This window comes from Corythoichthys intestinalis, chromosome 1 (genome assembly GCF_030265065.1).
Source record: "Corythoichthys intestinalis isolate RoL2023-P3 chromosome 1, ASM3026506v1, whole genome shotgun sequence".
Lineage (NCBI taxonomy): Eukaryota > Metazoa > Chordata > Actinopteri > Syngnathiformes > Syngnathidae > Corythoichthys > Corythoichthys intestinalis.
The window spans coordinates 54,042,261-54,062,933 of NC_080395.1; positions in this window are offsets into that span (position 1 = coordinate 54,042,261).

Sequence of the window (20,673 nt, forward strand, 5' to 3'; positions counted from 1 at the left end):
TAGGAATCCACAATTCACATTCTTCTCACTTACACAAGTATTGCATTAGAAATGATTAGGAACAGGTCCGTTTTGACTCTAGACATAATACTAAGGTTATACATATCAGTGTTTACAATTTCTTGTCGCATAATGTAACTCAGCAAGTTATATCACACTGTGCATAGTTACTGAGAATGAGTTTTTTATTCGACAGAATAAGACAATAACAATTTTGTTCCAGGATTAGGTTTAGGCCAAAAACTGTGTTTAAGCCTTAAAAGTAGTTTTGCCTCCTTTTGTGTGCAAACTGTCACACATGTTCACCCAGGAGCACCAACACACCATAAATTTAGAGATGAAAATACATTCCACATGCACACAATGCAGTAAATAATTTGAAATTGCGCTTATGTTGGATGTAACAGTCCATTTTTAAACATTTATATTGCCTTTGCTTGCTGAACAGCCTAATCATACTAAACTGGTGTCAAACTGAACATTGCAAACAACAGCAGGTCTTGACCTCCGCTGTGAACGATAATGTGATCCGTTATTGTGTGTTTGGGCAGTAGCAATGCACTTGCGGAGGAACATTTTGTCAACATTGTCATTCATCAGCAGTGATCGCAATTATTATTAGAGTTATACTTTTCTATTTCACATTTCATCCAAACATTATGCTTTTTGCAATTTAGAGGGTGGCCAGGTCTTTTAGGACCATGGACAGTGACACCTTAATAGTTTTGAATGAAATTTGACAAATTTTACTGCCTATTTGTCAAGTGGGAAATTTGACAACCATTTTGTAAAACTGCTATTTGTTAAGAAAAATATAGGATAATACTTTGACATAACCAATGCACTTTTTTGGAGGGGGGGGTGCTAAGTCAAAATGCAAGGTTCAATGTTACAACATTGACTACCAGTCTTACTAGTCCTACTTACATTAGCTACTGATCTTACTGTTATAATAATGTTTGGTTCAATTGTAGACACAGATTGGAATGTAAGGTATATGTGTATGACAATTTCACGTGCACACCGCTAAAATAATTGACATGTGTGTTCAGGTGGGTAAATGAACAGTGAGATGGGGAGGAAGCCAAACACCAACACGAATGTGCACACACTGCCCTCATTAGATTCATCTCACCAGTCAATTAATCCATATATGCTTTCGGTCTATCGCCTTACACAACTAGGATCTTTGGCACACACAAACACCTCAACCATGATGAGGTAATGGCTCAGAGGAGGCAAATTTGCTACGTTGTCCTCCTTTATTGCGGATTGTCTGCTACATTTACACACCTTTTTCATGGCCAAAACTGTACAAAAATATTCTAAATACAGTAAGTGAAAAAGATGTATGAAATGTTTTTAACGTTCTTACTTTACCCTTAAAATATGTATTACGCTAATACTGCCTTGAAAGTGTTGTGATGATAGTTGGACCCGCAAGCCACAAACATGGTAATTTTGTCAATAAGTTCAAATATTTAACTAATACCAGGGTTAGTGTGCTTTGTTTACTTGCTTCCAGTACATGTTTGCCAAAGTGAATGTCATAGCAAATAATTTATGTTCTCATAGTTTGACAGCATTCTCCCACCCAAAGAAGTGTCGACGAAATTGTTTTGTTGTGTCATACTTACTGCATTGTCCATGTTTAAAAGAAAATCTTCTTTGACTGTAAGTGTCAAGGGTTACCGCTACCATATTTTTCACACTTAAAGTTGTCGTGTTCCAAAATCAGTATGAAATCAATATAAAATGTTAAAGAGATGAATACGGGCGCCCATGTAAATAGGCAGTGGCTGTAAAGTGCAGAAAACCACCAGCAAATGTACAATGAATTGACTGCAATGGTCATAACTTCAGTGACTTTAAGTTATTTCAAGTACTTTGTACATGATTCTCAGCTTTATACTGCTCAATCCTCTTTATCCAGTACCTGCTGTTTGAGGGACTTTTAGCATGTGGTTTTGTATTGTGATGGTCAATTCAAACCCATTAATTCCTGCTGAGGGAATGCCACATAAGTACACACTGCACTCATTCGATTCTATTTCTGCACTTACAGCTGCTGAGCAGATGGATGACCGAATCAGTCTATTTGTTCACAGCATGACACCTTAACTAACGCCCATGTTATGTGCTGCGGATAGCCATGATCCACGAAGACGATGTGGACGCTGGTAAATTTCCTGCAAATTGGGTTCAAACCAAATAAACATTCATAACAAGGCCAATTGTGCTTACTGGAGGATGAGCCAATTTCTATTTCAATCGCCACATGAGTTTTCCTGTTGCAAAAGAGAACAAAACAGCGTTTTTCCACAAACAGAAGGAACTGGCACACCACCAATTTATTTCTATGGAGGACTGTTTTTTGATTGTTAGAACAGTGGAGGTTTTAAGGCTTGCTTGTGATAATGCTTTCAGGAGACAAATATCGCAGCCCTCAATGACTGGAAGCAGGGATTTATTTATTGTTTGGACTTAAAATACCTTTTGTCTTTGGATTTCAATTGAGTTGAGTTGACTTGACTTCACATTGTTCTTTGTGTTCCAGCCAGAGCTTAAAAGATATACTGGACCATATTTAGTTTATTAATAAAGACATGATTTTAATTTCTCACTAAAGTTGAAAGTCCCAAGCAGTAAAATGTTTTCCATCAGGTAGAATTTCTATTGAGATCACTGAAAACTAATCCATTTCAGCAAAACAGCTTTCTTCAGAAAAAGGCAGTTTAATAAACCAGCTGGAATGTTTATTTTTATTTAGAACTGCATCTGATACCATATTTAGACTAATGAATTCCAAGCAGGGTTCTTTAGAGATTATCAGCGGTGTAAGGGAAAATGATCATACATATATTGGGTAAATTGTCTCAAAATATTAGTTATTTGCGGCAATTAGTGAGTTAATTGTGACAGAATGATTTTTTTCCCCCATTGGTAATATTTTTGTTAATGTCTGTGCAGAACATACACCGTATTTTTCGGACTACAAGTCGCACCTGAGTGTAAGTCGTACCAGCCATAAAATGCCCAACGAAGAGAAAAAAAACCATATATAAGTCGCACCGGAGTATAAGTCGCATTTTTGGGGGAAATTTACTAATAAAATCCAACACATAGAACAGATGTCAACTTGAAAGGCAATTTGATATAAAAATGCAATAGAGAACAACATGCTGAATAAGTGTACAGTGTGCAGTGCATGAACAACGAAATGCGAATATACTGTCCTCACCAGGACGCTACGGCTTGGTCCTGGCTATACAGCGAGCTAAACTCCCAAATGACGATGCTGGATGTCTATATAATTTGCTGAATCAATTTCGGCCTCGATACCAAACAGGTTCGCATCAACGTAAATAAATGATAATTAGGTGCTATTACAGCAATGACACAAACGGTTAGCATGCGTTCGCAAGCATTAGCACATCGTTCAAACAACCACACAACTGGCTCTAAGTGTCCGATCGCGGGTGGAAAACACACAACAGCAACAGAAAAGATGATACACACAGGCGTTGCCTCTGTAGAGATATTTTACAAGCATAAACAATTAACGTAGGTTCACAGACGTGTTTCTCGCTAACTCGCCCACTCACTCAGACCTGCGTAGCTGTCCGTCTTCTTCTGGCATGTGAGCGCTCTTCTTCGCGTAAACAAGTGCGAGTGCCCCCTCGTGGGTGTGAATGTGCCACAAAACTAAAAGCATGCATTTCAATATAAAAAAGTCGATAATACAATTGAACACACATTGCCAAAGGCAGAACGCGAACGTGGCCATAGCTATTAAGAGTTATTCAGATAACTAAAGTATAAAGAACATGCTAACAAGTTTACCAAACCATTCGTGTCACTCCAAAACACCAAAATAACATGTGAAATGATATCATAATGTGTTAATAATTTCATGCATAAATCGCTCCTGAGTATAAGTCGCACCCCCAGCCAAACTATGAAAAAAACTGCGACTTATAGTCCAAAAAATACAGTACTTAGAATAACAAGTGTGACTAAAATGAAATTCATAGGACTGCCTATGATAAGAAAACAAGAACAGAATAACGTTGAAAAAACCATTGCACAAAAATTGGCCATTGCTACTGCAACAATTTGAATTTGCTTGGAGAAGAAAGAAACTGTTAGCATACTAGGACAGCAGTTTCCAACCTAAGACCTCAGATGGACTCTTTGCAGAAGACGCTATAGGTAAAACACAGAAGCTACACTGCTACCTTCAAAGCATGATGAAGAGGAAGGCAGGGCTGGAATTTGCCAGAACATACAGAGACTAGCTTTTAAAAAGACTCAAAGATTAAACCTAATGTAAAAAATTCTGAACTACTGCTTCAAGCTTTGAGAACTAAAGATTGTTGACCATAAGCACACAGTGATCCCTCATCATATGAGAACCTCACCTTTCGATTTTTTTATGATACGAGCATCATCACTTAAGAGAATGAGTCTCATTATGCAAGAAATTTTTTACCATGGGAGCGAAATCATGCCTCTCTTTCACTTTTGGTGTGTCAGAGTGTCGCAGCATCCAGACGGGAACCGTGCAAGCTCTGTGTTTTGCTTTGTCTCTTACTGTGTCTCAGAATCTCGCTAGGGGGCTTACGAGCATGTTGCATCAATCTGCTCTGCCTTCATCCTCATTGTCGCCAGTGATATAATTTTGTTTTGAGTACATCCAAATTATTTGTGCTTACAAGTGAACATTAACCATGTCCCCCAGTTTACTCAAGGCTGATTTATGCTTCTGTGTAGCGGTGATGGAAGACCTACACCGTCAACAAAGACCCAATTTACGACCCTACGGCATAGCCTGATGGGCTCCTCCAAAAAATCCCGACTACGCGTCACATCAACGCGTGGTAACGTGACGCAAATGGACTGTGATTGGTCCGCTCTGACTGTTGATTGCAGTTAAATGTGAAATGACCACTATTTACAAACATTCTTGCGCTCCACTCAAAAATGGGCCAAGCCGACAAGAGGATAATCGAAGAGGTCCGAAATTACGACCATCTGTAAATTTGTTTTGTCAAGGCATTATAAAGATTGGCAAGCAAATCATGGAAGGACATTGCTGAAAATACGGTGCTGGAGGTCAGCGAATGCATAAAAAAATGGAAGCAACTCCATGACAAGTAGGTGCGTGTTTTTAAATGAATGGTCACATGAACCGATGACTCAGTCGGCCAAAAACTGCATGTTTATTTATCACTTTTCGTCGTATTTTGGTTGGTGCACTTTACCATTTATTTTGTACATATGTTTGCTTTGAGTCTGTGACTTATTTACATTTACACTTCAAGTATATGAAGAATAAAGCACAGGTTTGGGGTCAAAAGAGTTGTTTTGATGTTTAATTTTCAACAACAGACAGTTTACACACCTGATACATAATCACTGATTGAGAGTGCCTCGGTGCTTTTATGATAACGTGTTTACCATCAAGGCTTCCAACGCAGTTTGGGAAGCTCCACAGCCGCCAGAGATCTGCAATGGCTTCCCACTGGCTGGTTGTAGGACACGGCAAAAAATCGGGCTGGAGGGCTGTCCACAATGCTTTGCAGACTTTGGACAAAATGCTGGAAACAGTGCTCAACGACAGTTTGAAGCTTGCTTGCTTCTTCCCGAGGCTATAATTTGTATAATTCGTGACTGTCAGTCTCTGTGCTGCATCAACAGTCGGACAGACCACCTCTGGAACCGTCTTCTGCGTCGCCTACGCCTCAAAGTTTGTATGATCAATGTTTGTTGTTCAATGTTGATTAGCTGGAGGTCCACATTCAAGCGTTCCATCTCCATTGCCATTGTTGTCTAACCGAAAGAAAACTAAAGAAATTCGACAAGAGTCCCCCAAAACCGTCCAATCACAACACCATAGCCCTCTAGTGACTTGGTGGTGAATTACAGAGCAACGCGTTCCCTTGACGCAGAACTTCGAATGCTCATTGACGACGAAGGGTCTACGCCATGGGTGTCCAAACCTGTCCGCAAGGGCCGCTGTGGGTCCTGGTTTTTGTTCCTACCAATCGAGCACAGACAGTTCAACCAATGAAGTTTGTGCTAAAACAAGCAGCACCTGACTACCATCAAATGATTACACTTGTGAGCCACCAGATTGGTGAAAAGATGTCATCTTGTTTTGTAGGAATGAAATCCAGCACCCACTGCGGCCCTATGTGGAATAGTTTGCACACCACTGGTCTACGCTTTACACACAGGGTGCTCAAGTCCAGTCCTCGAGAACCCCTATCCAGCTTTTTTTCCATGTCTCCCTGCTTTAACGCACCTGGATCAAATGATCAGCTCATCAGGAAGCTCTGCAGGAGCCTGATTATGATCTTGATTATTTGATTTAGGTGTGTTGGAGGAGGGAGACATGGAAAACAAGCTGGATAGGGGGTCTCGAGGACCAGACTTGGGCACCTCAGGTGTACTTAAAATGGGGGACATGTTTCACTTGTAAGCACAAATGATTCGGATGTACTTCAAAACAAAATTCTATCACTGGCAACAATGAGGATGAACGGCAGGTGAGCAGATTGATGGGACATGCTCGTATGCCCCCTAGCGAGATTCAGAGACAAAGAAATTCAGTTATTTCATATGGAGGAAATCATTCATGATACAAGCACATTCACGTTACGAGCTTGATAAAGGGATGGATTTGCTCATATCATGAGGGTCCTACAAGCTCATCTGTGGAAGACATTGCTTCTTTTGGAATGGCCTCGCTCACCTCCATTGATGAGAATTTAAAGTAAGATGCATCTAAGCAAACGGAGATTTTTAACTTCTGTATGTAGCAAGATAATTTTCGAAAAGAAAAAAAAAAGGGGTTTTCCTAAGTTCGAAGTCCACCACCTTTACACAAGTTGGACCCTACGGAAGCAGGATTATGTGAGAGTTAAGCATTGTGCTTGTGTTAGCAAGAAGAATTTTCTTTTAGTTGGGGTCACATATTGTGTTCAATGTCTGAACCCTTTTTGTGGACCATCAAATCAAAATTGACAAGTGCTGTTAAAGCTGTAGTGTGAACTAATTTCTTCACATGCCAAATAGGGTCACAAATAAAGTAATTAAACATTGTCCACCAAATAAAGCATGAAAAAATAATTTATATGTTGTATATTTGACAAAATAATCGCGTTTCCGAAGTTCGAGCCTGAAAGGGGACAAACCCGGAAGTGATACGTCACACCGGGAACAGCGTTGGCAGCTCCATACATACGGCCGCCATACAAAGCTCTTCAAACAATGATTCAAACAGCGATATAAGCGATAGACCGAGCGCAAGGGAGGAGATCCAAGTTTTTGAAGAGTTGGAGGAAGAAGAGGAGCTTGGAATTTTATGTTGGATCTGACATGTATTAGCTAGACGGTAATCAGAATGCAAACAGTGTGCCTAGACTACCTGACATGGAATAGATACAAGACCCATCGAGATTACAACATTGGTAAGATATAGGCTGTTATTAGGGCCCGAGCACTAGACGTGCGAAGGCCCTATTGTTTTGCAAAGGATTATTATTATTATTATTATTATTATTATTATTAGGGCCCGAGCACTAGACGTGCGAAGGCCCTATTGTTTTGCAAAGGATTATTATTATTATTATTAGGGCCCGAGCACTAAGCGTGCGAAGGCCCTATTGTTTTGCAAAGGATTATTTTTTTTTTTATTTTTTTTTATTTTTTTTTTTTTCAGGGCAAATGAAAACGGCCAATTTGGAGGCCTGAACATGCACGAAAAGTCACCAAAATTTGCACATACGTCCGAAAAATTGTAAATTTCGATAATTTTGCAACGTTGCAAAAAAATATAACAAAATGGCTCAGTGGCGCCCCCTTGAAATTTTAAAATTGGCCTATAACATTAGGGTCTGTCAGCGTAGAGCAATGAAATTTGGGGGGTCTATACCTTGTCCAAAACCGCTCCAAAAAAGCATTTACACGCATATTCCAAACCCAACAGGAAATCGGTTATTTTGGATCAAATATGAAATTTTTATCGATTTACAGGGTGCACATTTGAGACCTTTTCGCCGAGGGAGTTAGTTGGATCATCTTCAAAATTGGTGAGACTGTTCAGGAGACATATGAAATCTTAAGTTTTGAAAATGGTGCGTTTTCATTCACGGGTCTGACCTGGGCGTGGTGCCAAAGTCGACCATTTTTTCGGCAAAATGACAAATTCAGTAAATGACTTATAGTTCCTTGACACAACGTTCAATCTTTTTCATATTTGGCATGTATGTGTGGTATCCCACCCTTAACACGAGTGCATTGAAATATTACCCATTAGGTCTAGCGCCCCCTAGTGAGAACAGGAAATGCCTTTTTTTACGAGACAGGTTCCTCCTCCAAGGGAAAAAAATCTGTTGACCTCAAACCTGCATCAGGGGAGCCTTAAGACCTGTGTTCAGGTGCCTGATGAAAAATATTGAGGTTTCGTTGAGGCGGAGGGGTCCAAACAGGAAAGTGAAAATGAACGTCAACAATTTGTCACGCAAAAAACTTTGAACAGTCATAACTCGGCAGATATACAACATATCTGCGCCAAACTTCCCGTGTTTGTTGAGAGTCATACCCTGAAGGTTCTTGTAGGGGTCATTTGCATCAACTCTACAGTGCCAACTAGTGGCGACAGAAAGAAGTTTTAAAAAAGGCCTTTCCTATTGGGTTTTTTCAACATAGAGCAAGGAAATTTGGGGAGTAGATACCTTATGCAAAACTGATCCAAAAAGTCTCTTGCACCCATATTCCAAATCCAACAGGAAATCGGGTATTTTGGATCGAATGTGAAATTTTCATGGGTTCACAGTAGGAGTTTACATTTGGAGGCTTGAATATGCACAAAAACTTGTACAAATTTGCACATACATGCGGCTTTAGATAACGTTCGATAATCTTGCAATGTTACGAAAAAATGTAGCAAAATGCCTCAGTGGCGCCCCCTTGAATTTTTCAAAAAGGCGTTTCCTATTAGGTTTTTTTAACAGAGAGTGATGAAATTTGGGGAGTCGATACCTTGTGCAAAACTGCTCCAAAAAGTCTCTTGCACCCGTATTCCAAATCCAACAGGAAATCGGGTATTTTGGATCGAATGTGAAATTTTTATCGGTTCACAGTAGGAGTTTACATTTGGAGGCTTGAACATGCACGAAAACTCACAAAAATTTGGACATACATGTGGCTTTGCATAACGTTCAATAATCTTGCAACGTTACGAAAACATGTAACAAAATGGCTCAGTGGCGCCCCCTTGAAATTTTCAAAAAGGCCTCTCCATTTAGGTTTTTTCAACGTAGAGGGATGAAATTCGGAGAGTCGATACCTTGTACAAAACTGCTCCAAAAAGTCTCTTGCATGCATATTCCAAACCCAACAGGAAATCGGGTATTTTGGATTGAATGTGAAATTTTTATCGATTTACAGTGTGCACATTTTACACCTTGGCACCTAGGGAATTAGTTTGATCATTCTCAAAATTGGCGAGACTGTTCATGAGGCTTATGAAATCTTAAGTTATCAAAATGGTGTGTTTTCATTCACGGGCCTGACCTGGGCGGGGTGCCAAAGTCGGCCATTTTTTCGGCAAAATGACAAATTCAGTAAATGACTAATAGTTCCTTCACACAACGTTCCATCTTTTTCATATCTGGCATGTATGTGCGACATCCCACCCTTAACACGAGTGCATTGAAATATTACCCATTAGGCCTAGCGCCCCCTAGTGAGAACAGGAAATGCCTTTTTTTACGAGACAGGTTCCTCCTCCAAGGAAAAAAAATCTGTTGACCTCAAACCTGCATAAGGGAAGGCTTAAGACCTGTCTTCAGGTGCCTGATGAAAAATATTGAAGTTTCGTTGAAGCGGAGGGGTCCAAACAGGAAAGTGAAAATGACTGTCAACAATTTTTCTCTCCAAAAACTTTGAACAGTCATAACTCGGCAGATATACAACATATCTGCGCCAAACTTCCCGTGCTTGTTGAGAGTCATACCCTGAAGGGCCTTGTAGAGATCATTTGCATCAACCCTACAGCGCCAACTAGTGGCAATAGAAAGTCACTCGTTTTTCCAATACATGTCCAGTTCTTTTCAGGTTGGTCATTGTAATTTGAAGACCTATTGTAATACTTATTTACAGCCCATGTCCACGTGTCTCTGTCTGTTGCCGTGACGACCCTTTATTCGCCATTTAAAGGAAATATTTTTTTTCAAAGACTCAGGCAGCTTATATAGCCACAATATTTGGCACACTTCGTCGAATTGGCCCAGTTAGAAGATTAATTTTGGTTTTGAATAAGGGCTTGGCTGCACAGCTCAGTAGTGGCTCCTTTTTTGTAGTACTCTCTCCAATAGGGGTTTTTATCTCTTGGGTGTGGGAATGTAAATAGGCGACTTTCGAGCATGTTATGTTCTAATGAGATGATTAGAGAGGAGCATCTGCCAACACCCTGACCTGCACACAGTCCGAGTTGCGTGACGTCCGAGTTGCGCTAGATTGCGAGGGCCCGTTCAGTCCTGCTTGCAGGCCTAGTTATTAGGGCCCGAGCACTAAGCGTGCGAAGGCCCTATTGTTTTGCAAAGGATTATTATTATTATTATTATTATTATTATTATTATTATTATTATTATTATTATTATTATTATTATTCTTCTTTTTTCAGGGCAAATGAAAATGGCCAATTTGGAGGCCTGAACATGCACGAAAAGTCACCAAAATTTGCACAAACGTGCGGCTTTGCGTAAATTTCGATAATCTTGTGTCGTTTTGAAAAAATGTCAAAAAATGGCTCAGTGGCGCCCCCTTGACCCTTAAAATTTTCAAAAAGGCCTCTCCTCTCAGGTTTTCAACGTAGAGCAATGAAATTTGGGGAGTAGATACCTTATGCCTAACTGTTCAAAAAAGCCTCTTGCACCCATATTCCAAATCCAACAGGAAATCGGATATTTTGGATCAAATGTGAAATTTTTATCGGTTCACAGTTTGAGTTTACATTTGGAGGCCTGAACATGCACGAAAACTCACCAAAATTTGCACATACATGCAAATTTGCGTAAATTTTGATAATCTACAAAAAAATTTAACAAAATGGCTCAGTGGCGCCCCCTTGAAATTTTCAAAAAGGCCTTTCCTATTAGGTTTTTTCAACGTAGAACGATGAAATTTGGCAAGTCGATACATTGTGCAAAACTGCTCCAAAAAGTCTCTTGCACCCATATTCCAAACCCAACAGGAAGCCGGAAATTTTGGATCAAATGTGAAATTTTATCGATTTACATTTGAGACCTTGTCGCTGAAGAAAATAGTTGGATAGTCTTCAAAATTGGTCAGACTATTCAGGAGACATATGAGATCTTAAGTTTTCAAAATGGTGAGTTTTCACTCAAGGGTCTGACCTGGGCGTGGTCCCAAAGTCGGCCATTTTTGGGCAAAATACCAAATTCAGAAAATGATTAAAAACTCCGTGATACAACGTTCAATCTTTTTCATTTCTAGCATGTATATGAGATATCCCAGCCTGAACACGACTGCATTGAAATATTACCCATTAGGCCTGGCGCCCCCTAGTGGGAACAGGAAATGGCCTTCTTTACGAGACAGGCTCCTCCTCCAAGGGAAAAAAATCTATTGACCTCAAACCTGTTTCAGGGGAGCCTCAAGACATGTGTTCAGGTCCCTGATGAAAAATATTGAGGTTTCGTTGAAGCGGAGAGGTCCAAACTGGAAGTGAAAATGACCGTCAACAATTTGTCTCGCCAAAAATTTTGAACAGTCATAACTCGGCAGATATGCAACATATCTGCGCCAAACTTTCCGTGTTTGTTGAGAGTCATACCCTGAAGGTTCTTGTAGGGGTCATTTGCATCAACTCTACAGTGCCAACTAGTGGCGACAGAAAGAAGTTTTAAAAAAGGCCTTTCCTATTGGGTTTTTTCAACATAGAGCAAGGAAATTTGGGGAGTAGATACCTTATGCAAAACTGCTCCAAAAAGTCTCTTGCACCCATATTCCAGATCAGACAGGAAATCGGGTATTTTGGATCGAATGTGAAATTTTCATGGGTTCACAGTAAGAGTTTACATTTGGAGGCTTGAATATGCATAAAAACTCACCAAAATTTGCACATACATGCGGCTTTGGATAACGTTCGATAATCTTGCAACGTTACGAAACAATTTAAGAAAATGGCTCAGTGGCGCCCCCTTGAAATTTTCAAAAAGGCCTCTCCATTTAGGTTTTTCTAACATAGAGTGATGAAATTTGGAGAGTCAAAACTTTGTGCAAAACTGCTCCAAAAAGTCTCTTGCACACACATTCCAAATCCTACAGGAAATCGGGTATTTTGGATTGAATGTGAACTTTTTATCGATTTACAGTGTGCACATTTTACACCTTGGCACCTAGGGAATTAGTTTGATCATTCTCAAAATTGGCGAGACTGTTCATGAGGCATATGAAATCTTAAGTTATAAAAATGGTGTGTTTTCATTCACGGGCCTGACCTGGGCGGGGCGCCAAATTCTTCCATTTTTTCGCCAAAACACCAAATTCGGAAAATGACTGATAACACCCTCATACAATGTTAAATCTATTTTAAATCTGGCATGTGTGTGAGGTATACCAGCCTGAGCAGGACTGGATTGAAAATTTACCATTTGTGCCTGGCGCCTCCTAGTGGAAACAGGAAATGCCCTTTTTTACGGGACACACTCCTCCTCTAAAGGGAAAAAACCAATCTACCTCAAACCTGCATAAGGGAAGCCTTAAGACCTGTCTTCAGGTGCCTGATGAAAAATATTGAAGTTTCGTTGAAGCGGAGGGGTCCAAACAGGAAAGTGAAAATGACTGTCAACAATTTTTCTCTCCAAAAACTTTGAACAATCATAACTCGGCAGATATAGAACATATCTGCGCCAAACTTCCCGTGCTTGTTGAGAGTCATACCCTGAAGGAACTTGTAGGGGTCATTTGCATCAACCCTACAGCGCCAACTAGTGGCGATAGGAAGTCACTCGTTTTTCCAAAACATGTCCAGTTCTTTTCATGTTGGTCATTGTAGTTTCAAGACCTATTAAAATACTTTTTTACGGCCCATGTCCACGTGTCTCTGTCTGTTGCCGTGACGACCCTTTGTTCGCCATTTAAAGGAAATATTTTTTTTCAGAGACTCAGGCAGCTTATAGAGCCACAATATTTGGCACACTTGGTCGAATTGGCCAAGTTAGAAGATTAATTTTGGTTTTGAATAAGGGCTTGGCTGCACAGCTCAGTAGTGGCTCCTTTTTTGTAGTACTCTCTCCAATAGGGGTTTTTATCTCTTGGGTGTGGGAATGTAATTAGGCGACTTTCGAGCATGTTAGGTTCTAATGAGATGATTAGAGAGGAGGATCTGCCACCACCCTGACCTGCACACAGTCCGACTTGCGTGACGTCCGAGTTGCGCTAGATTGCGAGGGCCCGTTCAGTCCTGCTTGCAGGCCTAGTTATTATTATTATTATTATTATTATTCTTTTTTCAGGGCAAATGAAAATGGCCAATTTGGAGGCCTGAACATGCACGAAAAGTCACCAAAATTTGCACATACGTGCCGCTTCGCGTAAATTTCGATAATCTTGTGTCGTTTTGAAAAAATGTCAAAAAATGGCTCAGTGGCGCCCCCTTTACCCTTAAAATTTTCAAAAAGGCCTCTCCTCTCAGGTTTTCAACGTAGAGCAATGAAATTTGGGGAGTAGATACCTTATGCCTAACTGTTCAAAAAAGCCTCTTGCACCCATATTCCAAATCCAACAGGAAATCGGATATTTTGGATCAAATGTGAAATTTTTATCGGTTCACAGTTGGGGTTTACATTTGGAGGCCTGAACATGCACGAAAACTCACCAAAATTTGCACATACATGCAACTTTGCGTAAATTTTGATAATCTACAAAAAAATTTAACAAAATCGCTCAGTGGCGCCCCCTTGAAATTTTCAAAAAGGCCTTTCCTATTAGGTTTTTTCAACGTAGAACGATGAAATTTGGCGAGTCGATACATTGTGCAAACCTGCTCCAAAAAGTCTCTTGCACCCATATTCCAAATCCAACAGGAAGTCGGAAATTTTGGATCAAATGTGAAATTTTATCGATTTACATTTGAGACCTTGTCGCTGAAGAAAATAGTTGGATCGTCTTCAAAATTGGTCAGAGTATTCAGGAGACATATGAGATCTTAAGTTTTCAAAATGGTGTGTTTTCACTCAAGGGTCGGGCCTGGGCGTGGTCCCAAAGTCGGCCATTTTTGGGCAAAATACCAAATTCAGAAAATGATTAAAAACTCCGTGATACAACGTTCAATCTTTTTCATTTCTAGCATGTATATGAGATATCCCAGCCTGAACACGACTGCATTGAAATATTACCCATTAGGCCTGGCGCCCCCTAGTGGGAACAGGAAATGGCCTTCTTTACGAGACAGGCTCCTCCTCCAAGGGAAAAAAATCTATTGACCTCAAACCTGTTTCAGGGGAGCCTCAAGACATGTGTTCAGGTCCCTGATAAAAAATATTGAGGTTTCGTTGAAGCGGAGAGGTCCAAACTGGAAGTGAAAATGACCGTCAACAATTTGTCTCGCCAAAAATTTTGAACAGTCATAACTCGGCAGATATGCAACATATCTGCGCCAAACTTTCCGTGTTTGTTGAGAGTCATACCCTGAAGGTTCTTGTAGGGGTCATTTGCATCAACTCTACAGTGCCAACTAGTGGCGAAAGAAAGAAGTTTTAAAAAAGGCCTTTCCTATTGGGTTTTTTCAACATAGAGCAAGGAAATTTGGGGAGTAGATACCTTATGCAAAACTGCTCCAAAAAGTCTCTTGCACCCATATTCCAAATCCAACAGGAAATTGGGTATTTTGGATCGAATGTGAAATTTTCATGGGTTCACAGTAAGAGTTTACATTTGGAGGCTTGAATATGCATAAAAACTCACCAAAATTTGCACATACATGCGGCTTTGGATAACGTTCGATAATCTTGCAACGTTACGAAAAAATTTAACAAAATGGCTCAGTGGCGCCCCCTTGAAATTTTCAAAAAGGCCTCTCCATTTAGGTTTTTCTAACATAGAGTGATGAAATTTGGAGAGTCAAAACTTTGTGCAAAACTGCTCCAAAAAGTCTCTTGCACACACATTCCAAATCCTACAGGAAATCGGGTATTTTGGATTGAATGTGAAATTTTTATCGATTTACAGTGTGCACATTTTACACCTTGGCACCTAGGGAATTAGTTTGATCATTCTCAAAATTGGCGAGCCTGTTCATGAGGCATATGAAATCTTAAGTTATAAAAATGGTGTGTTTTCATTCACGGGCCTGACCTGGGCGGGGTGCCAAAGTCGGCCATTTTTTCGCCAAAACACCGAATTCGGAAAATGACTGATAACTCCCTCATACAACGTTCAATCTATTTTAAATCTGGCATGTGTGTGAGGTATACTAGCCTGAGCAGGACTGGATTGAAAATTTACCATTTGTGCCTGGCGCCTCCTAGTGGGAACAGGAAATGCCCTTTTTTACGGGACACACTCCTCCTCTAAAGGGAAAAAATCAATCTACCTCAAACCTGCAAAAGGGAAGCCTTAAGACCTGTGTTCAGGTGCCTGATGAAAAATATTGAAGTTTCGTTGAAGCGGAGGGGTCCAAACAGGAAAGTGAAAATGACTGTCAACAATTTTTCTCTCCAAAAACTTTGAACAGTCATAACTCGGCAGATATACAACATATCTGCGCCAAACTTCCCGTGCTTGTTGAGAGTCATACCCTGAAGGGCCTTGTAGGGGTCATTTGCATCAACCCTACAGCGCCAACTAGTGGCAATAGAAAGTCACTCGTTTTTCCAATACATGTCCAGTTCTTTTCAGGTTGGTCATTGTAGTTTCAAGACCTATTAAAATACTTATTTACGGCCCATGTCCACGTGTCTCTGTCTGTTGCCGTGACGACCCTTTGTTCGCCATTTAAAGGAAATATTTTTTTTCAGAGACTCAGGCAGCTTATAGAGCCACAATAGTTGGCACACTTGGTCGAATTGGCCCAGTTAGAAGATTAATTTTAGTTTTGAATAAGGGCTTGGCTGCACAGCTCAGTAGTGGCTCCTTTTTTGTAGTACTTTCTCCAATAGGGGTTTTTATCTCTTGGGTGTGGGAATGTAAATAGGCGACTTTCGAGCATGTTAGGTTCTAATGAGATGATTAGAGAGGAGGATCTGCCACCGCCCTGACCTGCACACAGTCCGAGTTGCGTGACGTCCGAGTTGCGCTAGATCGCGAGGGCCCGTTCAGTCCTGCTTGCAGGCCTAGTTATTATTAGGGCCCGAGCACTAGACGTGCGAAGGCCCTATTGTTTTGCAAAGGATTATTATTATTATTATTATTATTATTATTAGGGCCCGAGCACTAAGCGTGCGAAGGCCCTATTGTTTTGCAAAGGATTATTATTATTATTATTAGGGCCCGAGCACTAAGCGTGCGAAGGCCCTATTGTTTTGCAAAGGATTATTATTATTATTATTATTATTATTATTATTATTATTATTATTATTATTAGGGCCCGAGCACTAGACGTGCGAAGGCCCTATTGTAATGCAAAGGATTATTATTATTAGGGCCCGAGCACTCAGCGTGCGAAGGCCCTATTGTTTTGCAAAGGATTATTATTATTATTATTATTATTATTATTATTATTATTATTATTAGGGCCCGAGCACTAGACGTGCGAAGGCCCTATTGTAATGCAAAGGATTATTATTATTATTATTATTATTATTATTATTATTATTATTATTCTTCTTTCTTCATGGCAAATGAAAATGGCCAATTTGGAGGCCTGAACATGCACGAAAAGTCACCAAAATTTGCACATACGTGCAGATTCGCGTAAATTTCGATAATCTTGCGTCGTTTTGAAAAAATTTCAAAAAATGGCTCAGTGGCGCCCCCTTGACCCTTAAAATTTTCAAAAAGGCCTCTCCTCTCAGGTTTTCAACGTAGAGCAATGAAATTTGGGGAGTAGATACCTTATGCCTAACTGTTCAAAAAAGCCTCTTGCACCCATATTCCAAATCCAACAGGAAATCGGGTATTTTGGATCGAATGTGAAATTTTTTCGGTTCACAGTTGGAGTTTACGTTTGGAGGCTTGAACATGCACGAAAACTCACCAAAATTTGCACATACATTCAACTTTGCGTAAATTTTGATAATCTACAAAAAAATTTAACAAAATGGCTCAGTGGCGCCCCCTTGAAATTTTCAAAAAGGCCTCTCCTATTAGGTTTTTTCAACATAGAACAATGAAATTTAGTGAGTCGATACATTGTACAAAACTGCTCCAAAAAGTCTCTTGTCCCCATATTCCAAACCCAACAGGAAGCTGGAAATTTTGGGTCAAATGCGAAATTTTATCGATTTACATTTGAGACCTTGTCGCTGAAGGATAAAGTTGGATCGTCTTCAAAATTGGTCAGACTATTCAGGAGACCTATGAGATCTTAAGTTTTCAAAATGGTGTGTTTTCATTCAAGGGTCTGGCCTGGGCGTGGTCCCAAAGTCGGCCATTTTTAGGCAAAATACCAAATTCAGAAAATGATTAAAAACTCCGTGATCCAACGTTCAATCTTTTTCATTTTTAGCATGTTTATGAGATATCCCAGCCTGAACACGACTGCATTGAAATATTACCCATTAGGCCTGGCGCCCCTAGTGGAAACAGGAAATGGCCTTCTTTACGAGACAGGCTCCTCCTCCAAGGGAAAAAAATCTATTGACCTCAAACCTGTTTCAGGGGAGCCTCAAGACATGTGTTCAGGTGCCTGATGAAAAATATTGAGGTTTCGTTGAAGCGGAGAGGTCCAAACTGGAAGTGAAAATGACCGTCAACAATTTGTCTCGCCAAAAACTTTGAACAGTCATAACTCGGCAGATATGCAACATATCTGCGCCAAACTTTCCGTGTTTGTTGAGAGTCATACCCTGAAGGTTCTTGTAGGGGTCATTTGCATCAACTCTACAGTGCCAACTAGTGGCGACAGAAAGAAGTTTTAAAAAAGGCCTTTCCTGTTGGGTTTTTTCAACGTAGAGCAATGAAATTTGGGGAGTAGATACCTTATGCCTAACTGCTCAAAAAAGCCTCTTGCACCCATATTCCAAATCCAACAGAAAATCGGGTATTTTGGATCAAATGTGAAATTTCTGTCCATTTCTAGTACAGTTTACATTTGGAGGCCTGGACATGCACGAAAACTCACCAAATTTTGCACATACATGCGGCTTTGTGTGGATTTCGATAATCTTGCAACGTTACAAAAAAATGTAACAAAATGGCTCAGTGGCGCCCCCTTGAATTTTTCAAAAAGGCGTTTCCTATTAGGTTTTTTTAACGTAGAGCAATGAAATTTGGGGAGTCGATACCTTGTGCAAAACTGCTCCAAAAAGTCTCTTGCACCCATATTCCAAACCCAACAGGAAATCGGGTATTTTGGATCGAATGTGAAATTTTTATCAATTAACAGGGTGCACATTTGAGACCTTGTCACAGAGGGAATCAATTGGATCATCTTCAAAATTGGTTAGACAATTCAGGAGACCTATGAAATCTAAACTTTTCAAAATGGTGTGTTTTCATTCATGGGTCTGACCTGGGCGTGGTGCCAAAGTCGGCCATTTTTTCGGCAAAATGACAAATTCAGTAAAGGACTAATAGCTCCTTGAAACAACGTTCAATCTTTTTCATATCTGGCATGTATGTGCGGGATCCCACCCTGAACACGAGTGCATTGAAATATTACTCATTAGGCCTAGCGCCCCCTAGTGGGAACAGGAAATGCCTTTTTTACGAAACAGGCTCCTCCTCCAAGGAAAAAAAAATCTATTCACCTCAAACCTGCATCAGGGGAGCCTGAAGACATGTGTTCAGGTGCCTGATGAAAAATACTGAGGTTTGGTTGAAGCAGAAGGGTCCAACAGGAGAAGTAAAAATGACTGAAGCCATTTCGTCTCACCACAAGTTTTGAACAGTCATAACTTCTACAACATATCTGCGCCAAACATATCGTGCTTGTTGAGTCATAGTCTGAAGGGTCCTGTAGGGGTCATTTGCATCAACCCTACAGCGCCAACTAGTGGCAATAGAAAGTCACTCATTTTTTTAAATATATGTCCAGTTCTTTTCAGGTTGGTCATTGTAGTTTCAAGACCTTTTAAAATACTTATTTTACGGCCCATGTCCACATGTCTCTGTCTGTTGCTGTGATGACCCTTTATTCGCTCCTTTTTTGTAGTCCTCTGTCCAATAGGGGTTTTTATCTCTTAGGTGTGTGAATGTAAAGAGGCAACTTTCGCGCATGTTAGGTTCTAATGAGATGATTAGAGAGGACGATATGCCACCACCCTGACCTGCACACTGTCCGAGTTGCATGACGTCCGAGTTGCGCTAGATTGCGAGAGCCCGTTCAGTCCTGCTTGCAGGCCTAGTTATTATTATTATTATTTTTTTTTTTCAGGGCAAATGAAAACGGCCAATTTGGAGGCCTGAACATGCACGAAAAGTCACCAAAATTTGCACATACGTCCGGAAAATTGTAAATTTCGATAATTTTGCAACGTTGCAAAAAAATATAACAAAATGGCTCAGTGGCGCCCCCTTGAAATTTTAAAATTGGCCTATAACATTAGGGTCTGTCAGCGTAGAGCAATGAAATTTGGGGGGTCTATACCTTGTCCAAAACCGCTCCAAAAGAGCATTTACACGCATATTCCAAACCCAACAGGAAATCGGTTATTTTGGATCAAATATGAAATTTTTATCGATTTACAGGGTGCACATTTGAGACCTTTTCGCCGAGGGAGTTAGTTGGATCATCTTCAAAATTGGTGAGACTGTTCAGGAGACATATGAAATCTTAAGTTTTGAAAATGGTGCGTTTTCATTCACGGGTCTGACCTGGGCGTGGTGCCAAAGTCGACCATTTTTTCGGCAAAATGACAAATTCAGTAAATGACTTATAGTTCCTTGACACAACGTTCAATCTTTTTCATATTTGGCATGTATGTGTGGTATCCCACCCTTAACACGAGTGCATTGAAATATTACCCATTAGGTCTAGCGCCCCCTAGTGAGAACAGGAAATGCCTTTTTTTACGAGACAGGTTCCTCCTCCAAGGGAAAAAAATCTGTTGACCTCAAACCTGTATCAGGGGAGCCTTAAGACCTGTGTTCAGGTGCCTGATGAAAAATATTGAGGTTTCGTTGAGGCGGAGGGGTCCAAACAGGAAAGTGAAAATGAACGTCAACAATTTGTCACGCAAAAAACTTTGAACAGTCATAACTCGGCAGATATACAACATATCTGCGCCAAACTTCCCGTGTTTGTTGAGAGTCATACCCTGAAGGTTCTTGTAGGGGTCATTTGCATCAACTCTACAGTGCCAACTAGTGGCGACAGAAAGAAGTTTTAAAAAAGGCCTTTCCTATTGGGTTTTTTCAACATAGAGCAAGGACATTTGGGGAGTAGATACCTTATGCAAAACTGCTCCAAAAAGTCTCTTGCACCCATATTCCAAATCCAACAGGAAATCGGGTATTTTGGATCGAATGTGAAATTTT